At 46.6% G+C, this 7304-nt stretch overlaps 1 protein-coding gene across 1 annotated transcript in view; it reads right to left on the bottom strand.

The window, feature by feature from the left end:
- Positions 1 to 7304, bottom strand: part of DPF3 (D4, zinc and double PHD fingers, family 3) — a 97833-nt gene that overhangs the window by 43446 nt on the left and 47083 nt on the right. The window lies entirely within an intron of this gene.

Here is a 7304-nt window from a genome sequence, read left to right as displayed (position 1 = left end):
CTTAAAAAAAAAAAAAAAGGGGGAAAAAAAAAAAAGGAAACTCAAGGGGTAACTTCGGCCCCTCTCCTGCCTCCAGCCAGTCCTGCTAGAGCTCTATAACCTGTGTCCATGACACACGATGGCATTTAAATATTTAAACAGGCCAAGCTCTGATGTAACAAATAGACTCAATCCCCAGGGATCAATCTCAGGCCACCGGCTCTGCTCCACAAATCAAGTTTCTGGGGCCCAGCACCTTTCCCACCGTCCCCCCGGCACCCCCCATGCAAGCACCTGCAAGATAATAGTGCGACAACCAAGTGATGAGCCCACATCCCTTCAGCAACAAGGACAGCCAGCCTGAAGGCCGCAGAATTGCCTTCTCCACTGCTGCTGGAAGCTAAAAGCACCTGAGCCTTAGAGAATGTGGGGCCCCAGTGCCCTCAAAAATGATCTCAATAAGACTGACTCTCCCTGTGCATTCAAGTATGGGGAAACCAGAGTAAGTTTAAGGAGGCTAAGGCCAAGCAGATGTCCTGGAGCTGCCTCTGGTGCAAGCTGTGGAGACCGCATGCACCTCTCCACCCAGCCCTGGCTTTTGTAGGCCGTGCCTGGGAGTCTGCTTAAGTCCAACATCTGATCTCCCAGCCTAAAAGCCTCACTATTAAACAGCTGCCTAGGAAGAAAGGAGCCCAGAGAGGGGAAGGGTTGCTGACGGGGAAGGTCTGAAAACAAAAAAGGAAGCCCCCTCACCCCTCACTGACAACAGATAAACTGTGACCACTGAGGAGTAGAATCAGTATTGGACTCTTGGCCTGTAGTCCTCCCTCCAGTAGGCCACCTTCAAAAAGCAATAAATTTTATGGGCCCTCCCTGGGGGCACAGCAAGTTAAAGCACAGCACTAAAAGGCTAAAGTTACTTCAGCACGAGTTCAATCCCCGCCCCGGAAGTGACCCAAATGGTGCAGCAGACCTCTGCTGTCACGTCCACTGCTCCCCTCAGCAGTGTACTTTGTCAGTCTGCCTGTTCTGCTCCCCACTCTGTCTCTGGTGAATCCTCTCACCATCCCTGCAACTCTGGCCCGTACCCTAGTTCTGTATGCATAAATAAATAAATCTTAAAAAAAAAAAAGCAACAAATTTTAAAATGACCTCAGACCCTATTCTAAAACTGCACCAATTGGACACAGATATACCCCCCACAGGAGTTCCAGAAAGGAGACAACATTGTGAAGCAGCCACATTTTCAGTCACAGGTCACACAACTGGATGCGTGTCCGAGGGGTCAGGGTGACGGGGAGCAAAGTTCTTACTGATATGGAGGCTGAGGTGGGAGGACTCACTCCTGAAGTGAGAATACCAGACATAGCTCAGAGGTGAGCCACGCTCCCATGAGGGCCTCCATCAAGTCAGTTCACCTTTTGCCATGGATCTACCCAGATGCCCCAATTTATTTGGTGAGGGGGTCATGATTTTCGTAAATTTAAATTTAAAAGGTTCAAAATGATTTCATCCACTCCATTCCACTTCGGGTCTAATTACTCCCTGAGTCCAGCCTGCTGACCTGAAACCAAGACACCGGAAGCTGTCTGTCAACGGTGGACAGGGCCGCACCTCAAACAAGATGTACATTTTTAAAACATGCTTTTTCCTCAGCTCTCTGCAAAGCCAACGTCCAGAGGAGGAAGGCATCTATAACCAGCAACTTGTGTGCAGATATCAGCTCCAGGTTATGAAACCAGATTTAGCATCAATGAGCCGTTCGGCACCAGACAAGCCCCTTTGCCTCCTGAGCCTCAGTTTCTTTACAGCAGAGTGAGATCAACCACTCCTGCCTCTTAAGGTTAAAATGAGGATTTGCAAAAACAGCATATGTAAAATGTCTCAACAGTCTTTTTCCCGCAGCACCTCCAAGGCTGCTTGGAGATAAAGCTTAACATCTCTTTCCCAGTCACCTGCTGCCAGAAACTCACTGAAGAGGGGAAGGAATGCAAACTTCGTACCTTTTATGAGAAGCATGTGGCCACGGAAGTTGCTGCTAGTGAAGAACGGAGGGTTATGTGGTCTGAATCAGTGGTGGAAACCATAGACAAGGTTTCCCCAGGAAGCAGGAGTCCTGACCCATGGGTGGGTTCTCCTGCTACTAAGAGGCACTCCTGGGAGAGATGAAGGAGGACTGGAGAAAGAACGTGCAAATCTGTTCAGGGTTGCATTGTAAGTGCCACTCTGAGCATTCTCAGCTCTGTCGTTGTAGGAAAAGGGAAGAAGGCTATTCCTGGACTTGCTGGTACTACTGAGCCTAGTCACCTGGAGCCCAAAGGAGCTGGCATAATCTGCAAATCTCTCATTCTCTCTAAATAAGCAGATGCCTGCCAGTATGTTATGCAAAACCCTAAAAGAAGGTAAAAAATCCAGGACCAAAGCACCCAACACTCAAGTCTTGTAAAGCCAGCGGTTCCCAATACAAACATTCTCTGAAGAAACAGCGCAGTGAGAAAAGCAAGGAAGAGGTTGCAGAGCATGTGAACTTTGAGCCAAGCAAGTGAAGGAGGCCAAAGGAAAATGCCAGGATAGATTGCCAGGGGGCAGAGGCGGTCTTGACTTTGAGAATTTCCATCTCTAAACCTGAGTCCAGCCAAAAATGAGATTTTCTGAAAAGTAAAATATACACAGAATAGACAGCAAAAAAAAAAAAAAAAATGCTCGCAACAGTGCTTACACCCCCATTAGCAAGTGTTCTCACTTGCTAGGAGCTTGAAAAGCTAGGAGCAGAAGACAAGTGCCGATGAGGATGTGGAGAAATTGAAGACCTTGTACACTGTTGGTAGAAATGCAAAATGGTGCAGCTGCTTTGGAAAACAGTATGGAGAGCCCCCCAAAAATTAAAACTAGAATTATCATATGAGCCAATAACCCCTCTTCTGGGTATCAAAAAGAACTGAAATCAACACACACACACCTACCCCGCCCCGGTGGGGCAACGGGTTAGGACACAACACTGCAAGCTGGCCGCAGTCACTTCACTGCAAGTTTGATCCCCAGTCCCGGAGGTGACCACATGGCGTGGCAGACCTCTCCTGACGCGCCCGCTGCTCCCCTCAGCAGTGTACTTCGTCGATCTGCCTGTTCTGCTCCCCACTCGGTCTCTGTTAGGCAGCCTCTCACCGCCCCTGCACCTCTGGCTTGTACCCCAGTTCTGTATACATAAATAAATAAATCTTTAAAAAAAAAAAAGAATTGAAATCAGGATCTCAAAGAGATATTAGCACTCCTGTGTTCACTGCAACACTACTCACAATATGGAAGCCACCTTAATTTAAGGTCCATCAGTAGATGAATGGAAAAAGAAAATGGGTGTGTACATAGAGAGGAATTCTAGCCATCCTTAAAAATATAGAAAAGTGAAATAAACCTGTCACGGAAAAATGACTCTACTTATGTGAACAATCCAAAATAGTCAAATTCACCGCATCAAAGGTGGAGTAGTACTAGCCATGGGCTAGTAGAGAGAGGAGGTAGGAAGCTGTAGGCCAACAAGTACATTTCAGTCAAGCAAGATGAATAAGCACTAGAGACCTGCTGTATGTCATTGTACTACAGGCTTTAAAATTTGTTGAGGGTAGATGTTTTTAAATATCCACTGCACAATAAAATTAAATATAATTTTTTGTTAATTCTCCAAGAAAACACTGAGGGGGAAAAAAATCTCACAAATCACTTCCACTATGCCCAGCAAAAAAAAAAAAAAAAAAAAAAAAAAAGTAAATAGGTGATCTGTTCCTCCTAAAATAAGCAATGCTTAGTCTCAAGACATTCTCCCTCTCTCTGGGTATCACCCCATCACCACCACTCTTCTCTCCTATGACGCTCCTTGAAAACAGAAAAATGAAAAGTGGGTGTCTTATAAGAAGTCTGACCCAATGGTGTTAACAGAAAATTTGGGGTAGGGAGCAGGTTAGAAAGAGAAGAGACAATTTCAAATGATTTTTAAAACACCCCAGTCAACCAACCCAACAATTCCTTTCAGATATCTATCCCCCAAGTACTTTCCTACCATAAAGTGGTGTTAATGATACTTTCAGGATTTTAAGTTATTAAGTAAATTAAAGTCAAGTGTTGCTTTGCTAAGTTTAATATTAGACTGCTGAGATTTATATCAAATGCTGAAAGAACTGGGAAGCAATAATTTTAAAGAGACCAAGTAAAACAGTGGTTCAAACCCATGGCACTGGGCCTAGAGAATGCCTTAGACTCTAGCAATTCCAGACACAAAAAAAGCAAAAAAAAAAAAAAAAAGTCCGGTAGTAAGTAGGGAGAGTCCTTAACTCTTTGCATTTGAATGAAGTAAACCACGGTCTCAAAAGTCAATGTTCCTAAATGTCCCCTGTGGAATTCTGAGAAATGCAGGTGCCTTGACCTGCCCATGGTGGTTCTGATACAGAGGAAGGGGAAGGTCTTCTAGGAGAAGGCCAGGGAACAACACTGTAACAAACATCTAGGCTATCCCCATGTGGGTGGTCCACGTCGACTCTGAACAACCATGACAACTTCCCTACAAAGTCATATTGCCACTCTGTGTTGCTTGTGGGTAATGAATACTTGTCCTTAAGCAAGAGATTGAAAGAGATGAAACAAAACCTAATCTTAAACTTGATAAGCATCAGGAAATTAATGGAGATTGGTTACTTCTAGAAAATCAAGTATTCATCTACACACATCCCAAAGATTGGGTGAAAAATAAATTATGTCCAGATGATTTAACAGTTCTCCAGGAGGGATTAAATTCAATGGCTGAGTGAAAGGCAACAGACGAACTATCTATCACCTACATTAGAAGCTCGGTAATATTTCAACCACCCATCTTGAAAGGCACGCTTGGACCAAACATAATAAGGCTACATTTAAGAATATATGCCAGGGAGGGTTCAATACACTCACATCTGAAGAATAACTACTACTTCCCAATCTAAACCCAGAAAGAGGTGGTAGGGTCCAAGGTGGCCTAATCTTTTCATAAATAATGAGAAAGATGGAATGGGGATTATGCAAATCAGACCATATATGATTCAAAACGGCAAGGATTGTAGATCTATGGAAAATGAAATTAAACTACTGGGCAATGTCTTTAAATTTGCCTTTCTTGAATCTTATATATTGGCATCAGATATTATTGTATCTCTTGATTGAAACCCAAAAGTGCCAAATGTAGAGTGATTTATGGAAGGAGGGGTCATCAAATGCATAAGTGGAAAAGAACACATACCTGGAGAGGCATTAACATGGGGGTTAGGACAGGCACTGCGTGGACATTAATGAGACAGTGCACAGTGCCGCGGGGTGACCCAATACCTTCATTCTCTACACTGGGGTTGTGCTAAGAGCCAATGTGTAAAATAAACAAGGAACTGTGTCTGTTACTCCCTGAGCCACTTGGCCTTGGCGTAACTTCCACTGGGAGTGCTGATCTTAAATATAAACCTGGAAGGGAATTCAGAGCACGCCATCGCAGAGATTATGGGATGTGGCCTTGAGTAAACCAAGAATCCAGGGATGTTAAGTGGGCCTCCAAAACAGACAAACCGCTGGCTACGCCTACTTATTAGGAAAAGAGGCCCCAAAGATAAAGGGTCCATAGGGGGAAATCTCAGCTCCTATTAAGGAGAAAACAATCACGCAAAGCACAGTTGGAGACATGGAAGAAAGGGCAGCTGATGGCAACACCATCCCAGGAGACATTCCAGGAGGTGACCGGACACCTCTCTTACTTAGGATGCATTAGAGTTATTAAAAGCATTCCTTGCTCAGTTCAAGGGTGGAGGGATGGGCCTCATGACCTCTCCAAAGGTCATTTCTATCCCAAAGGATCACATGTCTGAAGGGCACCAGATAAAAATAAATCTATTAATCACAGAGCTGCCACACAACTTCCTAAGAGAGCCAGAACAGAGAAGGGCAATCTACAGGGGACCTTGCTTCCACCAAGGGAGGAAGAGGGAGGCAGCGCTGGAGCAAGCAGAGCCAAGAAATCAGCGTCTGAGACTTCCAGAAAGCCAGGATCAGGCCTGCGATTAGGTCTCCCAAGCAGCACAAGGTAAACAGGAGGAGGAAGAGAGCTTGTGAGGGCGGGGGGGACAGGAAAAGCAAATGGCACAGAGAGCCCCCTAAACAAAGCCACAGGAGTATGGGGGAGAGGCCGTGATGCAAGCACTTTGTATAGAAAGAGGAGAGCAGGCAAGAGGGAGACATCCTTAAAGGGAGCTTTGTGGAGACAACGCACATGGAGACAGACGTCAGAGACAAAGGAGTGAAGGGAGGAAGTGAGATTGGGTGAAAGACGGGCACACGGGTGTGTCTGAGCATATGTGGAATTATTATCGGCTGAGAATCCAGTAAGAGCAATTGAGATAGTGTCTATAACGGCATTATCTATGGTAGCGGACAATCACGTCATGAAAATAAAGCTTTTTATAAGACAAGCCCAGGGCCCTGTCCCGGTTCTGAAGTAGCTGTTAGCATTCCCAATGTCTCTGCTCCAGGCACAGGCACAGCTGGGGAGTCTCCGGGGCCCTCCCCACCCCAAGCCAGAGGCCAAGGGCTAGCATGCTTGGGTTTTGATGCACCTGAACGAAACTGAACCCCTGTCGTGAAGTTAGGCCCAAACACGAGCAGGCCCCTCCTGATGTGCCAAGACCCCACGCTCTGCGCCCTCCTACTCCTGGACCTGAGCGGCTTTGGGATGGAGACGTGACCTTCAGGCACGCACACAGGAATGTCACCTGCTCGGTGTATTTAGAGCGTCATGGAATTGGAGTTCTAGCAAAATGTTCTCCTACCAGACACAGAACAACTTCTTGAAGTCAAAAGAGGTCAGTGAAGAAGGGGGACAGGACATCACTCGATGAACTCCCCATGCCCACCTTCTCCGGGCATGTGATTTCATGGAGACACAGACACTGGCAAGGCAGACACAGCCTGGCGGCACCACTGTGCAGGGTCCTGCCTCAATCGTGTCCCTGTGACTGCAGAGAGGAGAAGCAGGGCAGGGAAGGTGGCCAGGGCCTGAAGGCTGCCCTGGCAGTGGAACTAACAGATGAGCCTGATGAAGTGCGAAAGGGAACTAGGGCAAGATTTGCACCCACCAGCCAGTGCTCTGGCAGGTGAGGAAACTTGCTGGAGCTGAGGGTCATCCCGCCGAAGCAGAAGGGCTCTGGAGGAGCCTGTTGCCCGCTCGCTGCTCTGTCTGTGGGCAGTAAACCGGGGGCCAGCAGTCGCCCTCCAGAAAACACTTAGGAAGCAAGCAAGAACAGCTGGAGATGGACTGAGGG

This window comes from Condylura cristata, unplaced genomic scaffold, assembly GCF_000260355.1.
Source record: "Condylura cristata isolate star-nosed mole 26May11 unplaced genomic scaffold, ConCri1.0 scaffold00013, whole genome shotgun sequence".
NCBI classification, from domain to species: Eukaryota; Metazoa; Chordata; class Mammalia; order Eulipotyphla; family Talpidae; genus Condylura; species Condylura cristata.
Note: the sequence above shows the minus strand (reverse complement) of the source record. Positions and strands in the feature narration are given on the sequence as shown.